Below are 20,424 nucleotides of genomic sequence, written 5' to 3'. Positions count from 1 at the left end.
CTAGCTACTCTGTCGGTTATGGATGAACTTGGATTATTTCTTAAAGGAGGAAAACAAGTAGCAACTTGGCTCAATAGTGTGACTCTTTACCCTCACTTATTGTATGTAAACAAAGAGGCAAGTGTCATACATGTTTATTCAGTTTCCAGATTAGAGATAAGAGTTGGTAATTGACACATTTTTGCAAAATAGCATAGTATTGTATTAAAATTCCTATTGCTGTTGTAACAAATTGGCACAGATCTAGTTGCTTAAAACAAAGAAATTTTATTATTGCATTCTTGAGGTAAGAAGTACAAAATGGATTTCACTGGGCTAAAATCAAGGTGACGGCATGACTGTATTCCTTCTGGAGACTCTAGGAGAAAATCCATTCTCTGTGTTTTCCAGATTCTAGAAATTACCTACATTTCTTGGTTTGTGTCCCCCTTTTTCTGCCTTCAAAGCCAGAAAGACAGCATCTTCAAATTTCTCTCTGATTCTGCTTCTGTTCTCACATCTCTTTCTATGACTCTATTAAGGACACTTGTGACAGAATTGGGCCAACCCAGGTAATTCAGGGTAATCTGCCTATCGTAACATCCTTAATTTAATCACATTTGCAAAGTCCTTTTAGCTATGTAACATGCTCACAAATTTCAGGGATTAGAATGTGAGTATCTTAAGTGAGACATTATTGTGCCTACCACAAGTATTATATTCCTTTCCATTGAAAAAATACATATTTTCCCTCTCTTATTAAATAAAATCAAGGGGAAAAAGATCTTATGAATTCCAACACCTATTTAATGAAGCCTCATTAACAAGATCCTCATTATCACTTTTTCCTTGAATACCTGAATCCTCTCTTTGCCTGAGTTCCCTGTTAGCACACCATTGGCACCTCCTTAGCATATTTCTATTAGCACTTCAGAACTGTACGAATACATACATATATATATATATATACACACAGCTGTATGAATATATATAGGTACACACACATATATAATCTCAATGATTTAGCTAATTTCAGATTAAAATGTGTATTAGTTACTTTAGCTTTGAAGGAAAAGTGTTTCAAAAATAAAAATATGTTAATCCAATAGGCAAACAACATATTTCTCACCTTATTATCCTCTTATCCTAATTTGCATTCATTTTCTTTCAAACCATGACAGGTGCTGAATGTTAATAATATATGTTCTAACAGCAGATATTTGAGGTCATTAATTTTGGAATCAAACTCCAGAATCACGTGCCAGATGAATAGGGTTACTCCAGAATATTTGGGTGTATCACTGAGTATCAAGTATCATAACTAGGCCATCTGTTACATTTAACATTATTTATAAGCAAGAAATGTGTTACATAACTTTCGAGTGGAAACTAAAATTTTTAAAAAATGATCGTAAATGAAACATAAGGTTTTAATAAAGAGAAAGTAAATTAATTTGTGGACAAAAAGTGGAACTACTCTCTCTAGTTATTTTACTTGTGATAGACTTTGTGCACTAAATGCAATCATTCAATATATTTTTGTGTCTTAAAACCTTCTGATAACAATATGACATCTGAAGTCAGGTAATACACATGGAATTAAAATAGAAAAAAATACTTTTGACATGTTTTCTGTTGTATGGCCACTTAGTAGATGTGGATATATATGCTCTTCTCTTGAATTCACATGCAAAATAACATGTCATGCTTTATTTTTTTCTTACATAATACCTTGGTTTCCAAAGGCGCAGGGAAACACCGTTTGGCTTCTATCCAATAAACATAACTCATAAACAAATTCACCTGTGTTTCGAGGCCTGGCAAGTAACCAAAATCAGTGGAGATGACTGGATATCAAGGGATGCAGTGAACCAAAATGCAGTATCTAGAAATATTAATTAAAAACAAAAAGACTATTTGGGCTGGAAAAAACCTCATATGTTTTGCCCATTAATGGGGGTAAAAGCCTGGCTGTTGAAACTCTGAGATTCTGAGGAAGGGATGTTTGTTGTGCTCATATATGTTTGTCATTCAGCGTTTCATCCAATTCCCTTTAGCTGACCCACACATTTATTATTCTATTTTACTAACCTTAAGGTTCTTAGGGTATCTACTAAGCTTCTCAGATACCTGTTCACTATGTCCAAGCACGTGTATTTTCTCACCTCCATTTTACTGATCAAAATGGGGGAAAGCCCCATTTTCTTTCATCTTCAAAAAGGGTCAGATTTGTTTAAAATCAGCTTGGGAACAATTTTCTATTTTCTAGTGCAAAAAGTCTCTTTCTGTGTACAATATAAACAATGCAAGCTATTCTAATAGACCACAGCAAAATTGCTTTACTTTTTTATTTTTCATTATTAGTCCTAAAAACTATAGATAGAGGGGCGAGCCCCATGGCGTAGTGATTAAGTCCACATGTTCCACTTTGGAGGCCTGGGGTTCTCCAGTTCAGATCCTGGGCATGGACCTACTCACCGCTCATCAAGCCATGCTGAGGTGGTCTCCCACATAAAGCAACTAGATGGATGTACAACTATGACATACAACTATCTACTGGGGCTTTGGGGAGAAAAAAGAAAAAAAAAAAGAGGAAGATTGGCAACCGGTGTTAGCACAGGGCTAATCTTCCTCAAAAAAAAAAAAAAAAAAAACTAGGTAGAGAAATAATGTAAATGTTTGAATGTGCACATTGACAATCACGGTGTTGTCTTATGATATAGCAGTTCAGATAGCAAAGAATGTGTATATGCAAAATGTCCTGGACCCAAAATTAAATCAAAAACAGAAAAATAAATCAACTTCTAAGATATTTAGCTCTATTTGATTGTAACGGTGCACTGGATGTATCTGCAACATCTGGAAAGGGTTTCTCCATAGGGGATTCTCTGGCAGTAGCACACCTTTGGCATGAATATGTGGTTATGAGAAAATTCAAACCTTTAAATTATAGTCGAATATAAGGAAACATTTTAATTAACCAAAACCTTGTACTAAGAGACTTTAATGAACGAATAGTGGGCTTAGCTAAGGAATCTACAAAACTAAATATTTGAAACAAATAATTTGAATGCCAATTGATCACTGAATTAATGGTATTTCTGCTAATAAAGTCACAATTTGCTTTTATAAATCTGAGGTGCTGATTATGTGGACATTGATGTATCTTGAACTATTGTGAAACAGAAGCAAAAGGGAAAAAATGAACAACTACAAAAATCAAGGAAATGTTTATATATTAAGTTTACTTTGAAGAGGGTTCAAATGCTGCTTGTTAACATTGGCCAATATCCTTTTGTTAAAACCTGTACCTCTTGGTACTTTTTAAGGTTTACATACATAAATTCACTTTTTTTTACGTGAAGTTCTATAAGAATGAACACATACATAGATTGGTATAACCACCATCACAAACAAGTTATGAAACAATTACACAACACACAAAAAAAATGCTTCACACTTTCCCTTTTCAACAAATCCTCACACCACATCTAACATCTGGCAATCGCTGATCTGTTTTCCATCCTTATGGTTTTACATTTTTCTGAAGATGATATAAATGAAATCAAACAGATTGAACCTTTTGAGACCAGCTTCTTTCAATTACCATAAAACATTTGAAATTCACCCAAATTGTTATCTGTATTAATAGTTAGTTCCTTTTCATTGCTGATTTCTATTCCACAGTTTCTTTATCCATTCATTCATTGAAGGACATTTGCGTACTTTCCAGTGTTTTGCAAATATGGATAATGCTGCTATAAATATTAGTGTATATGTTTTCATTGTGAAAATGAGATTTCATTTCTCTAGGACAAACACTTAGAAGTGGCACTGCTCATTATGTGATAAATGTAGATTTACTTTGTGAGAAACTATTAAATTCTTTTCCAGAGTTACTATACCATTCTCTTCAGGAATGTAAGAGTGTTTAAGTTTCCCCTCATCTTCACCAGCATTTGCATTATTTTTTTCATTTTAAAAATCTTTTTGCAGTTCTAATATATGTGGATAGTGGTAACTAACTATAGTTTTAATTTGCATTTCTTTAATTACTAATAATATTGTTAATTTCCTTATGCTAATTTACCATCCATAAGTCTTTGGTGAAGCATGTATTCAGATATCTCGCCCATTAATTATTGGGTTGCTTGTTTTCTCATTGGTGAGTTATTTTTTAAATTAAGATATAATTCACATACTACAAAATTCACACTTATAAAGTGTATAATTTAGTGGTTTATATAGACATGCACTGCATAATGATATTTTGGTCAACAAGAGATCGCATATATGATGGTGGTCCCATAAGATTAGTACCATATTGCCAAGGTGTGTAGCACGCTATACCATCTATGTCTGTGTAAGTACAGTCTATGATGTTCGCACAATCAGTAAGTTGCCTAATAACACATTTCTCAGAACGTATCCTGGTCATTAAGAGATGCCTGACTGCAGTATATTCACAAGGCTGTGCCACCATCACCACTACCTAATTCCAAAATGTTTTTATTGCCACAAAAAGAGAACCTGATCTTTATAGCTATCATCCCTCAATACCCTCTAGCCCTAGGCAACCACTAATAAACTTGCAATAGCCTCGATTTGCATATTCTGGACATTTCATATAAATGGAATCAGACAACGTATGACCTTTTGTGTCTGTCTTGATTTCACTTAGCATGATTTTTTCAATATTTTTCCATGTCACAGCACGTACCATACATTTTTTCTTTTGCAGCCAAATAATAGCAATTGTACATCCATTTGTATCACCTTTTGAAGTAATATCTCTTTGTGGTTTTGGTATACATTTACCTAATGACTAATGATGCTAAGCATCTTTTCATGTGGTTATTGACTATTTGTATATCTTCTTTGAAGAAATGTCTATTCAAAACTCTCCCAATTTTTTAATAAAATTGTGTTATTTTTCTCTTTATTGTTGAATTGTAAGACTCCTTAATGTATTATGGATAATATACCTATATAACATAAATGATTTGCAAATATTTTTTATCATCCTTCGGATAAATTTTCACTTTAGTAATGGTGTCTTTAGAAGCACAGATGTTTTTAATTTTGATAAAGTACAATTTATCTATTCTTTTTGTTGTGTATGCTTTATTTTTCATATCTAAAAAAATTGCTAAAGTCAAAGTCACAAAGACTTACTCCTATGTTTGTGCTAAAAGTTTTATAGTTTTAGATCTTACATTTAGATCTCTGACACATTTTGAGTTAATTTTTGTGTATGGGGTGAGGTAGGGGTCTAACTTCATTCCTTTGCATATAAATTTCCAGTTGTCCAGCACCATTTGTTGAAAAGATTATTTTTCCTCCATTAAACATTCTTGGAACCCTTGTCAAAAATCAATTGACCATACACATATAGGTTTATTTCTGGGCTATTAATTCTACTGTGTTGAGCAATATGTCTATCCTTATTACAGTATGACATACTCTTGATTACTGTAGTACTGCAGTAAGTTTTGAAACTGGAAAATGTGAGACCTCTAACTCTCTTCTTTTTATGATTTTTTTAGCTCTTCTGGGTCCCTTGCATGTCTACATGAGTTTTGGGATCAGCTTTTTCATTTCTGTGGGAAAAAAAAGCAGTTGAGGTTTTGATAGGGATTATATTGACTCTATAGATCAATTTGGGGGTTATTGATTTCTTAACAATAAGTCATTAATATGGGATATTGTTCCATTTCTTTAGGTCTTAATTTCTTCCTACAATAATCTGTAGTTTTCAGTATACAATTCTTGCACTTCTATTGTTCAATTTATTTCTAATTATTTTCATTCATTTATTTATTTTTAATGTGGTAGTTTTTTTATTCTTTATGAAGCTACTGTAAATAAAATTGTTTCCTTAATTTAGTTTTTAGATTTTTCATTGCTAATGTGTAGAAAGAGAACTGATTTTTGTATATTCTTGTATCACACAACCTTACTGAATTTGCTTAGTAGTTTTAATAGTTTTTTGTTTGTCTGTTTGTTTTTAGTGAATTCCTTAGGGTTTTCTATATACAAGATCATAGCATCTGCAAATAGAGATAGTTTTATTTCTTTCTTTCCAATCTAGATGTCTTTACTTTATTTCTCCTGGCTAGAAATATTGTTGGCTGGAGCCAACAATACAACGTTGAATAGAATTTGTATGAGTGTACAAACTTCTTGTTTCTTATCTTAGAAGGATGGCGTTCAGTCTTCCACCATTAAAATATGATTGTTATGTATAGTTTTTCAAAAATTTACTTTTCAGGTTAAGGAAATTCTCTTCTGTTCCTACCTACGAATTTGTATTTGAATTTGTATTTATTCTATTAACATAGTGCATTACATTGGTTGATTTTTATACCTTATATTCTTGAGATAATGGTTATGGCTTATACTCTTCATATATGTGACTGGTCTTGGCTTGCTAGTATTTTCTTGGGGGTTTTTGTGTTGATATTTATGAGGGATATTGGTTTTTAGTTTTTTTTTCTTGTGATCTGTATGTCTAGTTTTTGTATCAGGGTTAGACTGGACTCATAAAACGAATTGGGAAGTGTCCTCTCATCTGCTATTTTTGGAAAAGTTTGTGATATATTGGTGTTAATTATTTAAACATTTGGTAGAATTCACTAGTGAAGCAATTTTGTCCTGGGCTTTTCTTTGTAGGAAAGTTTTTGATTACTATCTCAATGTCTTTCATTGTTATAGGTTGTATTAATTTTCTTTTGCTGTTGTGATAAATTGCCACAAACTTAGTTATGTAAAACAGCACATGCTCATTATCTTATAGCTCTGCAGGTCAGACATCTTAAATGGTCATACTAAGCTAAACTCAGTGTGATAGCAGGGCTGTTTTGCTTCTCTATGGAAAAATCTGTTGCCTTTTACAGCTTCCAGGGGCAGCCTGCATTCTTTGGCTCATGGTCCTTTCCTCTGTCTTCAAAGAAAGCAGAATAGTGTTTTTACATCTCTCTCTTCAATGACTTCTGCTTACTTTATCTAATTCTCTGTGACACCAGCTGAGTGTCCTACAATTTAACTGAATTCTGACACTTTCTACCTGGAGACAGCATCAAATCCCACAGATTAAAGGCTCAGTCTCACAAGACTGCCCCTCTCACACACACTTCCATTGCCAGTTGCAAGCTCCAGGTTGTCACCTATAATTCTGATCCACGGGCTGTAAATTGGGATTCCCACAAACTCCTCGTTGGGTTCAATAATTTGCTAGAACGGCTCATAGAACTCAGGGAACCACTTGCTTACACTTACCAGTTTATTATAAAAGGATATGGTAAAGGACATGGATAGGGCAAGGTATGTGTGAAGGGGCATGGAGCCTCCATGCTCTAGCCCAGTGCACCACTTTCCCAGCATTTCCACGTGTTCACGAACATGGAAGCTCCCTGAACCCCATAATTTTGGGATGTTTATGGAGGCTTCATCACACAGGTATAATTGATCATTAACTCCATTTCTAGCCCCTCTCCCCTCTCTGGAGAATTGGGGAGTGGGGCTGAAAATTCCAAGCTTCTAAGAGGGGCTTAATACCTCTGGTGACCAGCCCCCATCCCGGAGCCCACCAAGAGTCATCTCATTAGAGCAAAAGTCACTGCCATTACCCAGGGAATTCCAAGGGATTTAAGAACTCTGTGTCAAAGGAACCAGGGTCAGAGACCAAATATTAGAACAACAGATGCTCCTAGAGATCTATCACTTGGAAAATTATAGGAGTTTTAGGAGTTATCTGCCAGGAACTAAGGGCAGAACTGAATATCTATATTTTCTATTATTTCACAGAGGTGAAACATAACTCCTCACTGCTTAGATGTGGGTTGTGCATAGTGACTTCTTTCCAAAGAGTACGGTATGGAAAGGGGAGGAAAAAGGAAAAAAAAAAAGAAAACAAAAATTTTTTTTTTTCGGTGATGAAGACTGGCCCTGAGCTAACATCTGTTGCCAATCTTCCTCTTTTTTTGCTGAGGAATATTGGCCCTGAGCTAACATCTGTGCCCATCTTCCTCTATTTTGTATGTGAGATGCCACCACAGCATGGCTTGATGATGAGGGCGTCAGTCCATGCCTGGGATCCAAACCTGAGAACCCCAGGCAGCTGAAGCGGAGCATGTGAGCTGAACCACTATGCCACTGGGCTGGCCCCAAAAGAAAATTTTTAAAGTGGAGAAACCTGACAAAAACAATCTGAACCATATGATCAAGATTAACATTAACAGTAAATCATGTTGATAGTTTTTATTCTTAATATGATGTGATGAGGATAGCACTTTACCTTTGTGATGGTCCTACTCAAAATCCAGTCTAATCATGAGGAAAAAAAGTCAACGAAATCCCAATTGATGTATATTCTACAAAATCCTTCACCAGTACTGCTCAAAACTGTCAAGGTCATCAAAACAAGGAAAGTCTGAGAGACTGTCACAGCCAAGGTTATGATGATTAAATGAAATGTAGTGTCATGGATGGGATTCTGGAACAGAAATTGAACATTAGGTTAAAAGTAGGGAAATTTGCATACATTATAGACTTTATCTAATAATGATCTTTCAATATATATTCACTAATTTTGACAAATGTACTATACATTTTTAAGATGTTAATAATAATAGGTAAAGCTGGTTGTGGGGTACATGGAAACTCACTCTACTATATTTGAAACTTTTATAGAAGTTTTAAACTATTTTAAAATAAAAATGATTGAATAAATTAATACAACGGGGAGAAGAGACTAATCGCTCATGCAGAAAAATTCCAATAATTTATATAAATACTATGCCTTCAAGGAAGTGGTGTATAACTCCTTACTCCTTAGGTATGGTCTGTTAATATTGACTTCTTTCCAACAAGTACATTAAAGAAAGGAGGATAAAAAGAGTAACTCTACAGTGGAGAAAACTGACAAACTCTACCTCAGCTAGGTCATCAAAATCAACATGAATAAATCATCTTGATTGTATGTACCCTTGTACAATGTCATGAAAATGGCATTTCACCTCTATAGTCTTCCTCCTAATAACCCACAAACCCAGTATTATTATGAGAAAAATTTCAAATAAATCTCAATTGAGAGGAAGATACAGAGATTTTCCATAAACATCCTGCCCCTACACATGCATAGCCATTATCAACATCACTCACCAGAATGGAACATTTTTACCAAGGATGAACCTACACTGACACATCATAATCATCCAAAGTCCAAATTTACCTTAGAGTTCACTCATGGAGTGGTACATTCTGTAGGTTTTGACAAATGTATAATGACATAGATCCATCATTATAATATCATACAGAGCATTTTGACTGGCCTAAAAATCCTCTGTGCTCCATCTATTCATTCCCCGACCCCCACCCTTAGGAATTACTGATCTTGTATTGTCTCTATAGTTTTGCCTTTCCAAGAATGTCATATAGTTGGAAAAATACAGTATGTAGCCTCTTTCAGCTTGGCTTTTTCACTTAGTAATATGCATTTAAGTTTCCTACATGTGATTTCAAGGTCATATAGCTCATTTCTTTTTAGTGCTGAATAATGTTCCATTGTCTGGATATACCACAGCTTGTTCATTCACCTACTGAAGGACATCTTGGTTGCTTCCGATTTTTGTCAATTATGAATAAAGCTACTGTGAACATACATGTGCAGGTTTTTGTGTGTGTAAATATTCAACTCCTTTGGGTAAATACCAAGGAGCACAATCACTGGATTGTATAGTAAGTATATGTTTAGTTTTCTAAGAAACTGCCAAATTGTCTTCCAAATTGGCTGTATCATATTGTATTTCGATCAGCAACATATGGAGATCTTGTCACATATGGAGATTTCCACATCTTCATCAGCATTTGATGTTGTCAGTATTCTGGATATTGCGCATTCTAATAGGTGTGTGGTGTTTTCTCATTGTTTTAATTTTCATTTCCCTGATGACATATGATGTGGAGCATCTCTTTGCATGCTAATTTTTCATCTGTATATTTTCTTCAGTAAGATGTCTGTTAAGGTCTTTGGTCCAATTTTTTAATCAGGTTGGTTGTTTTCTTACTGCTGAGTTTTAAGAACTCTGTATATTTTGGATAAGAGTGCTGCATCAGATACGTCTTTCGCAAAAATTTTCTCCCAATCTCTGGCTTTTCTTCTTCTCTTGATATTGTGCTTCAGAGAGCAAAATTTTAGTTTTATTAAAGTCCATCTTATCAACTATTTCTTTCATGTATTGTATTTTCAGTGTTGTATCTAAAAAGGCATCACTATGCCCATGATTATCTATGTTTTCTCACATGTTATCTTTTAGTTTTATAGTTATATGTTTTACATTTAGGTTTATGATCCCAAAATCCACGATCCTAAACTCCTATGATTCCAAAATTTTGACTTTATTTTTGTGAAGGATGTAAGGTCTCTGTTTAGATTCATTTTTTTAGCATGTGGGTGTCCAATTGTTCCAGCACCATTTGTTGAAGAAATGACCTTTCCTCCATTGTATTGCCTTGTTCCTTTGTCAAAGATCAGTTGACTATATTTATATAGGACTATTTCTAGGCTCTCCAGTCTATGCTATTGACCTATATATCTATTTTTTCACCAATATTACAGTGTCTTGATTACTGCAGTGATATAGTAAGTCTTGAAGTCAAAGAGTGTCAGTTGTCTAACTTTGTTTTTCTCCTTCAATATTGTATTGGCTATTCTGGATCTTTTGCCTCTCCATATAAACTTTAGAATCAGTTTGTTGATGTTCATAAAATAATTTGCTGGAGGTATTATTAGGATTGCGTTGACTCTATAGATCAAATTGGGAATAAGTGACATCTTAACAGTATTTAATTTTCTTATATCTGAATATGGAATATCTCTCTATTTTTTTAGTTCTTTGATTTTGGTCATCAGAGTTTTATAGTTTTGTAGTTTTCCTCCTGTAAAACTTGTACATACGTTCTTAGATTTATGCTTAAGAATTCCATTTTGGGAGGTGCTAATGTAAATGGTAATGTGTTTTTAATTTCAAATTCCACCTCTTCATTACTGGTGTATAGGAAAGTGATTGAATTTGTGTGTTAACCTTGTATCTTGTAAATTTACTATAGTCATTTATTAGCTCAAAGAATTTTTTTGTCAGTTCTTTCAAATTTCCTACATAGGCAAGCATGTTATCTGCAAACCAAGACAGTTTTATTTCTTCCTTCCCATTGTGAATATATTTTATTGCCTTTTCTTGCCTTATTGAATTAGCAAAGGCTTTTATTATGATACTGAAAAGGAGTACTGAAAGGGGACATCCTTGCCTTCTTCCTGATCTCAGTAGGAAAGTTTTGAGTTTCTCACCATTAGGTATGACATTAGCTATAGATAGTCTTTATTAATTTGAGGAAGTTTCCTTCTATTCATAGTTTACTGAGAGTTTTTATCATGATTGGGTATTGGATTTTGTCAAATGCTTTTTCTGCATCTATTGATATCATTGTGTGTTTTTTCTTTTTTTAATCTGTTGATGTTGTGATGGATTACATTAGTTGATTTTTGAATGTTGAACTAGACTTGGATATCTGGGATAAATCTCACTTGATCATGGTATATAATTCTTGCATACTTTTTTGGTTTCAATTTGGTAATGTTTGGTCGAGGATTTTTGCATCTGTGTTCATGAGAGACGTTGGTCTGTAGTTTTCCTTTCTTGTGATGTCTTTGTCTGGTTTTGGCATAAGGTTAATGCTGACCTCACAGAATGAGTTAGAAAGTATTACCTCCGCTTCTTTCCTCTGAAAGGGATTGTAGAGAATTATTGTAATTTCTTTCTTAAATGTTTGGTAGAATTCACCAGTGAACTCATTTGGGGCTGGCACTTTCTGTTTTGAAAAGTTATTAATTATCAATTGAATTTCTTTAATAGATATAGGCTTATTCAGATCGTCTATTTCTTCTTGTGTGAGTTTGGAAAATTGTATCTTTCAAAGAATTGGTCCATTTCATCTAGGTTATCAAATTTGTTGGCATAGAGTTATTCATAATATTCCTTTATTATCCTTTTAATTTTTAGGGGATCTGTAGTCATGTCACCTTTTTCATTTCTGATATTAGCAATTTGTATCCATTCTCTTTTTTTCCTAGTTAGTCTGGCTAGACACATCAATTTTATTGTTGTTTTCAAAGAACCAGGTTTCGGTTGTATTGATTTTCTCTATTGATTTCTTATTTTCAATATCATTTATTTCTGCTCTAATTCTCTTTATTTCTTTTCTTCTGCTTACTTTGGATTTAATTTGCTCTTCTTTTCATAGTTTCCTAAGGTGGAAATTTAGATTATTGATTTTAGATCTTCTTTTCTAATATATGTATTCAATGTTATAAATTTCCATCTAAGAACTACTTTCATTACATCACACAAATTTTAGTAAGTTTTATTTTCATTTTCACTTGTTGAAAATATTTTTTAATTTCTCTTGTGATTTCGTCTTTGACTCAGAAGTCATTTATGAGTGCTATTTAATCTCCCATACTTTGAGATTTTCCAGTTATCTTTCTGTTTTTGATTTCTAGTTTAGTTCTGTGGTGGTCTAAGAGAAAACATTGTATGATTTCTATTCTTTTAAATTTTTAAGCTGTGTTTTACAGCCCGCAATGTGCTCTGTCTTGGTGAATGTACCATATAAGCTAGAGAAAAATGTGTATTCTCTTGTTATTGGATAAAGTAGTCTACAGATGTTAGTTAAATCCAATCGACTGATGGGTTGTTGAGTTCAAGAACGTCCTCACTGATTTTCTGTCTGCTGTATCTGTTCATTTCTGAGAGATAGATGTTGAAGTCTCCATCTATGATAGTGGAGTCACCTATTTCTCCTTGCAGTTCTATCAGTTTTTGTCCCACATAAGTTGATGCTCTGTTGTTAGGCACATACACGTTAATAATCATTCCGTCTTCTTGGAGAATTGATTTCTTTAATTTAGATAATGCTCTTCTTTATCCCGATAACCTTCCTTGCTTTGAGGTCCGCTCTGTCTGAAATTAATGTAACTATTCCTGCTTTCTTTGGATTTGCGTTAGCATGGTAGATTTTCATCAATTCACTTACTTTTAATCTACCTATATGTGTCTTTATATTTAAAGTGAGTTTCCTGTAGACAATATACAGTTAGGTCTTGTTTTTTGGTCCACTCTGACAATCTCTATCTTTAATTGGTGCATTTAAACCCTTGACATTCAGAGTAATTATTGATATAGTTGGATTAATATCGACCCGATTTGTTGCTGTTTTCTATTTGTTGTCTTTGTTATTTTCTCCTATTTTTGTCTTCTCCTTTTCTGTCTTTTGAGGTTTTAATCGAGCATCTTATAGAATCTCTCCTTTCTTAGCATATCAGTTATACTTCTTTTTTACTTTTTTTAGTGGTTGCCCTAGAGTTTGCAATATATATTTACAGTTAATCCAAATCCACTTTCAAATAACAGTATACCAGGAGTCTGCCTGGTGGCATAGTGGTTAAGTGCACATGCTCTGCTTCGGCAGCCCAGGGTTCACAGGTTGGGATCCCAGGCGTACACCAATGCACCGCTTGTCAAGCCATGCTGTGGTGGTGTCCCATATAAAGCAGAGGAAGATGGGCACATGTGTTAGCTCAGGGCCAATCTTCCTCAGCAAAAAGAGGAGGATTGGAAATGGATGTTAGCTCAGGGCTAATATTCCTCACACAAAAAAATAAAAAAATAACACTATACCACTTCATGGGTAGTATGAGTACCATATAATAAAAAAATTCTAATTTCTTCCTCTAATCTCTTGTATCATGGCTGTTTTTCATTTCATATACATACAAATATATGCATAAAAATCTATAAACATACATAATTGAATACATTGTGGCTATTATTACTTTGAGCAAATAGTTATCCATTAGATTAATTAAGAATAAGAAAAATAAAGGTTTTTATTGTACTTCACTTACTACTTTTTTGATGCTCTTCCTTTCTTTATATAGATCTGAGTTTTTGACTTTCATCATTTTTCTTTTCCCTAGAGATCTTCTTCTAACCTTTCTTGCAAGGTAGATATACTGGCAACAAATTCCCTCAATTTTTGTTTGTCTGAGATCATTTTTATTTCTCCTTCACTTTTGAAGGGTAAGTTCTCATGATACCGAATTCTAGATTGGTGGCTTTTTTCTCTCAATCCTTTAAATATTTCACTCCACTATTTCTTGCTTTCTTGGTTTCTGAGGAGAAGTTGGATTTAATTCTTATCTTTGTTCCTCCGTAGGTAAGATGTTTCTTTTGCTCTTGCTTTTTTCAGGATTATTTTCTTTATTTTTGGTTTTCTGTAGTTTGAAAATGATACACCTAAATGTTGATTTGGGGGGAATTTATCCTGGTTGGTGTTTTCTGAACTTGCTGGATCTGTGGTTTAGTGTTTGACATTAATTTGGGGGAAATTCTCAGTCATTATTATTTCAAATATTTCTTCTATTTTTTCTCTTTCTCTTCTCCTTCTGGTATTCCCATTATGCATATGCTACACCATTTATAGTTGCCCCACAGTCCTTCAATATTCTGTTCTCTTTTTATCAGTCTTTGTTCTCTTTGCCTTTGCATGTCAAGGATACTATTGCCAGATCTGAATGTATTAAAAATGTCATTGGGCCTACTTGACCTATGAACCTGTTGTGTCTGATAGGGCCCAGCTCATAATGGACAGTTCTCAGCCACATGGTCAGTTTGTGTTTAGTATTCAGGCATTTCCTTTCTACAAGGACCCAAAAGCATGCCAAGATTGTTTTTCAAATAAATTCTCATCAACTCTACAACTCACTTTTCCCATCACTCATAAATCCAACATTAGTGTCTACTGGATGCCATGGCCTACCAGGCAGGATTGAGTGTATTACAGCATGGAGCTGCTGTAGAGCCTCTTCCCAGTGTGTGTCTTACTCAAATCTGGCAGCCTTTCTTGTCACCTAATATATCTGTAAAAACAATATCTTCAAAAAGTAGAATCTGCTTCCTCCAGAACCTGAAAGGCACCTCTACGTCATAAAAAGTATAAAATTCCACATTGTTTTTTACTCTCAGGTGGATGTCCTGACATGCCACCGACTTCTGGAGACCTAATCCTGTTACAGATATGGCAGGCTGCTGAATATTTAGGGAGTTTATCTCTCACCTTTGAGAAATGTATGTGCTTTCCTAGACATCCAGTGTGTTAGGTACCACTTGTTTATTTTGACTGGTCAACATAATACCATTAATGAAATTTTTAGTAATGCTGGTGGCTCTCTCAGCAAGACATTCCTCATAGCCTTGGTAAATGGTAGTCCTCTGGGATTCCTCATAGAATATAACCCTCTGATGGGTCTTCTAGTCATGCATATTATGTCCATTTCAGCATGCTTACCTCTCTGAAACATGACAATTCTGGTGTTTCAACTTTGCTCAGTGTGGGACATCCTAGTAGCAATTCTCACCATCTCCTAGGAAATTGTTAGGGTGCTACATCCTGTATTTTGGGAGTGCGCTCTCAAATGAAAAACTCTTTCCCATTTTATATACTGCTGTCTTGATCAAGGACCCTCAAACTGCATTCCCGTGTACATTCCCTCAGATACTGATGTTACAAAGTAATTAGATCATATAGCTCCTTCGGGAAATATTTCCTTTCCTCCCTATGTCGACCGGCATGTCCCCAGCTGAGTCATGTGACAATTTAAACTTAATTTTAGGCCCAATGACCAGGAGGGTAGATGGGAGTAAAACCTGAGTAGGGACATCTTTTTCATTGTAGGGTAGAGGCTTCTACATTTGTCTTCAAGTGCAGGGCAGAGAGAGATGCTGGCTTTTAATAGGCAGGAATGAGGCACATGAGTAGACTCAAAAGGTTCAAAGAAATCTTCAAAATTAAAATCTTCAGGTCATCTATGCAGATGTCACCATCTCATGTGTTGGGGAACCAGGTTTTTCCAATTAGAACTCTGACCTTTTCAAAAAGAGCTGTTTTTGTTGGATATTTAGCCATAAATATTGTGTAGCCCCTCAATCTTGTGTCCTGGGCTTGGTCTTGGACTTGTTCCTAGGCTTTACTATCAAAATGTAAAAGATGGGAATTTGTACGGATTAAGGATTCTCTTTAACTTTCACACCTGGCTTTTAATTGGCCAGTACCCCAACTGTATATGATCTTGCCATAGATCATTAATTGCACTTAGCAATAGTCATTTGATTATGTTTTACTTATAAGTTCTATTTCTTATCTATTTTACAAATATTTGATACATAGCACCATCTATTTTATTCCCTTCTACCAGTACACTCTGCCAATTCACCATCAGTAAGTTTTTAAAAAGTTGAACAGCCAGGGGCTGTCTGTTTTCCACTTCCTGCCAGTGATAGGATTTATCTTTTCAAACTAGCTTCTATTTTAACTTATTTTCTCAGGCCACTTCTGATATCAACTCTTACAGTTCTCTAGAAGCAGAAGTTGGAATGGAGTTTGGGGTACCAATTATTTATTATGTATCAACAACTGTGCAAGGAAAGAAAAGGGGCAAGAGTGGTTAATGTGGTGTCCAGGCTTTACAAAACCAAATTATTAAGGTCCTCTGGAGCAAATATGTTTCCATGTTGAGCTGAGAAGTCCAGGCATTTATAGCCCCAAATTGCTCAGGCAATGACCTCAGGTGAGGCAGTTAGTTTCTGAAGCTGGGTTAGACCTTGAAGAGGCTGAAAATGGAGTTTGAGTGCTGATCACATTCCTCACAGTCGGGCTTCGAGTCTTCTCTAGAAGGAGGCTCTGGGCTATATCACTCTCTACCACACTGGCAAAAGAAATTGCAGTGTGGAGAGGGTTTAATTAAAACCTGCTTCTAGAAACTGGTCTTGAAATATTTCCTGGTTTGTATTCCTGATGTTTACAATATCATGAATTCAATAAAATCTTCTAAAATTCATGAGGGGAGGTAGTATCTATTTTCACAAATTATTATTATGGTGTCCAAAGAAGGTTGGATATTATGGGATGGGAACAGAGAGAAAAGATGCATAAAAAAGGCCAAGGAAATGGGAGAAAGTGAGATCAAATAATTATTTGGAGTGATTGGTTTTTGTTATAGATTTTGAAGCTTTTTTTCCTAATTATTATTTTTAAATATGTTAGAGAGGAAAAGTCACCCAAGTAAGGGAAACAGGATTGGCAAAGCCAAAATCTGTAATATACAATTGGCAGAAATAATGCACTCTAGTAGTGAAACATCTGCTTTAGCTATACGTATTAAGCTAGTTGTCAATTTAGGCCCTTGATAGAAGATCAAGTGAAAATTTCCAAGAAATGAACGAGGAAATGCTGGAGAAGTTATGCATGCTGAATCTTCAGGGAATTTGTTAAGGAGTGTTTTAAATACTAAGATGAAGAGTTCTAAATCAGTTGAATAATTTATATTCTATTGCTTTTGGTAACATTGCGAATTAACACTACACAGTGGCTTCAGAAGTACAATCAAGCCTGACGCTGCTGGCTGTTTATTTTTAGATTTTCAGGAAAAAAAGTGACATCAATTGCATGATTGTTTATAGGTATTCTGTTCATAAAATGTGACTTGGAAAAATAAAGTTTTTTCTTCATCTTGAATTAAATTTGAGTTACAGACCATCTACAAATTGTACATTTGAATATTACAATAAATTCCGAAAACTACCCAGGGAAGTAAACATCTTAGAAAATGCAAAAATTGATGCTTTTAAAAAATGCGTAAATTTGCTAATGAAAAGAAATAACAGAGCTTTCTATACAAGATCTTACTCATTTTGCTGCTTCTGTTTCTGAAAGATGCACATTTGTCTGTGTGAACTTTGAAAATTAATATAGCCACACATAAAAGAAAAGAAAATCAATGCTACATGTCAGCATGCATATACTATAGCTGAGCTTAGAGAAAAAGAAAAGCTATCCTATATTTGTGTGCTGTTTCTGAAGTCTTATCTGTTGAAATGCTGTAACTTAAGCTGTCTTTCTAATAAGAAATATTTATTCTTTATTTAACCATCATTTACGATTTGAAACCAACTAAATATGACAATGCCCTTTTAAGATCTAATAACCACATTAAACTTTATAATTTTACTTTATTATGTAAAGACTGGAAACTCAACATTGCTTTGTAATAATAATGGTTGTGACTAATGTAGTATCTTTTATCAAAACAAGTTTATTTCTCCAAATTTTTTATTACTCAGTTGTCCCGTGTATTTGAGTAGGAAAATAGCATGAAGGAAAACTACCATTTACTCAGTGTTATTATATTCCTCATGCTGTGCTAAATCTTTTATCAAAATTATCACATTTAGGGGGCCAGCCCAGTGGCCTAAGCAGTTAAGTGCACGTGCTCCACTGCAGCAGACTGGGGTTCGCTGGTTCAGATCCCGGGCGTGCACTGATGCACCGCTTGGCAAGCCATGGTGTGGCGGCGTCCCATATAAAGTGGAGGAAGATGAGGCATGGATGTTAGCCCAGGGCCAGTCTTCCTCAGCAAATAAAAGATGAGGATTGGCAGATGTTAGCACAGGGCTGATCTTCCTCACACACACAAAAACATTATCACATTTAATCTTAACAATATACACTGTGAAGTCAGTATTTTTGCCCTTTATGGAAAGGAAGAATATGTGCCTCACAGAGAACCTCTCCCTCCCTTAAATGAGGGACGGGGCTGTCCTCAAGTCCAAGAGGAGGGATCAACTTGCACAGATTCCAGAGAAATTCATCTAAAAAGGAAAAACCATTAGAATAGATTCACTTCAAGACCATCATTGTTGGGAGACAATTTTTCTTGTCTCTTGCAAGCAAAAGCAAAGGCCTTACAAAATTTTGTTCCAGACTATCTCCTCAAGACCTTTATATCATAAACAGTCTTACACAGTTTGGTAGGTGAGCTCCAGTTCCACCCCACTCTCACTAATACTGATGTTGTCAGTTTTTATTTTTCGTGCTACAATTTCTCGTTGGGGTATACAGATACATCACGTGGTTTTAATATTCCTTCTTGATGATTAATCATTTGAACATCTTTCCATGTGCTTATTGGTATTTAGAATATCCTCTTTGGTAAAATTCCTTTCAATTTTTTGACACTTTTGAAATGGATTGTCTTCTTTTTTTAATTAAGTGTATTTTATGTATTATGTATAAGAATCCTTTGTCAGATAGATACAGAGCTAATGTATTCTCCCTTTCCATGGCTTGTCCTTTCACTATTTTAATAGTACATTTTAATAAGTGAAAGATCATAAATTAATGAAATCCATTTTATGAATCTTTGTTCTTTTGGTTTGTATTGTTTGTGTCATGGATTAAAAAAAACCTCTCTGACTCCCCAAATATCATAAAGATATTCTCCTATATTATCTTCTAGAAGATTTATGGTTTTATCTACAACAAATTCAACTTGCTTGTGATATAATATTTTTCGATATGTAATATAATTTCTTTATATAACATTTTGGTTTTGGTGTTTATATCTATTTTCATCACAGAGATTAGACTATATTTTCCTTTTCTAAAATATCTTTGACAGATTTATGTAAAAATATTATGCATTCTTCATACAGTGTATTGAGAAATGTTTCCAATTTTTTTCTATACTATGGCAGAATCTATATAAATTTAATATTGTTTTGTTCTGTATGTTTGGAGAATTCACAAATGAAGTCATCTAAGCCTGGAATTTTCTTCTTGAAAAGGTTTTTACGTTTGCATACAATTTCTTAATAAATATAAGATTCTCCATATATTTGCTTCTTTTAAAAGTAAGTTTTTATTTGTTGTGTTTTTCAAGAATTTCTCATTACAACTAGGTTCTTAATAAATTTATTCACAATCTTTTAAAAAATGTACTATTTGGTTTTTGGGGTATTTTTTTTTGTGAGGAAGACTAGCCTTGAGCTAACATCTGATGCCAATCCTACTCTTTTGATGAAGACCAGTCCTGGGCTAAGATCTGTGCCCATCTTCCTCTACTTTATATGGGACACTGCCACAGCATGGCTTGACAAGTGGTGTGTCGGTGCGTGCCCAGGATCCAAACCTGCGATGCCTGGGCTGCTGAAGTGGAGTGCATACACTTAACCACTGCTCCACCAGGCTGGCCCCAACTCTTTGATATTTTTAAATTACTGTAAACATCTATAGCAATACCCTCTTTTTATTTGATTTGGAAATTACTGCCTTGTCTCATTTTTTTTCCCTTGAAAACATTGCTAGAGTTTTAGTCATTTTATTAGTTTTAGTGGCTGCTGTTAGTTATTGCTCAGATCCTTCTTCAGAAAGTTAAGACAAATTTCCTAGCTGTGGGGTTACTGCTGGAAGATGGAGCTGGGCTATCAACCATCATTGGCAATTGCCTCAGCAGTGGAGTACTACTTCTTCCAAGGTCACAAGTCTTTCCAG

This window comes from Ceratotherium simum, chromosome 10, assembly GCF_057802395.1.
Source record: "Ceratotherium simum simum isolate JZ-2026a chromosome 10, ASM5780239v1, whole genome shotgun sequence".
In the NCBI taxonomy this organism is placed as follows: Eukaryota; Metazoa; Chordata; class Mammalia; order Perissodactyla; family Rhinocerotidae; genus Ceratotherium; species Ceratotherium simum.
Note: the sequence above shows the minus strand (reverse complement) of the source record.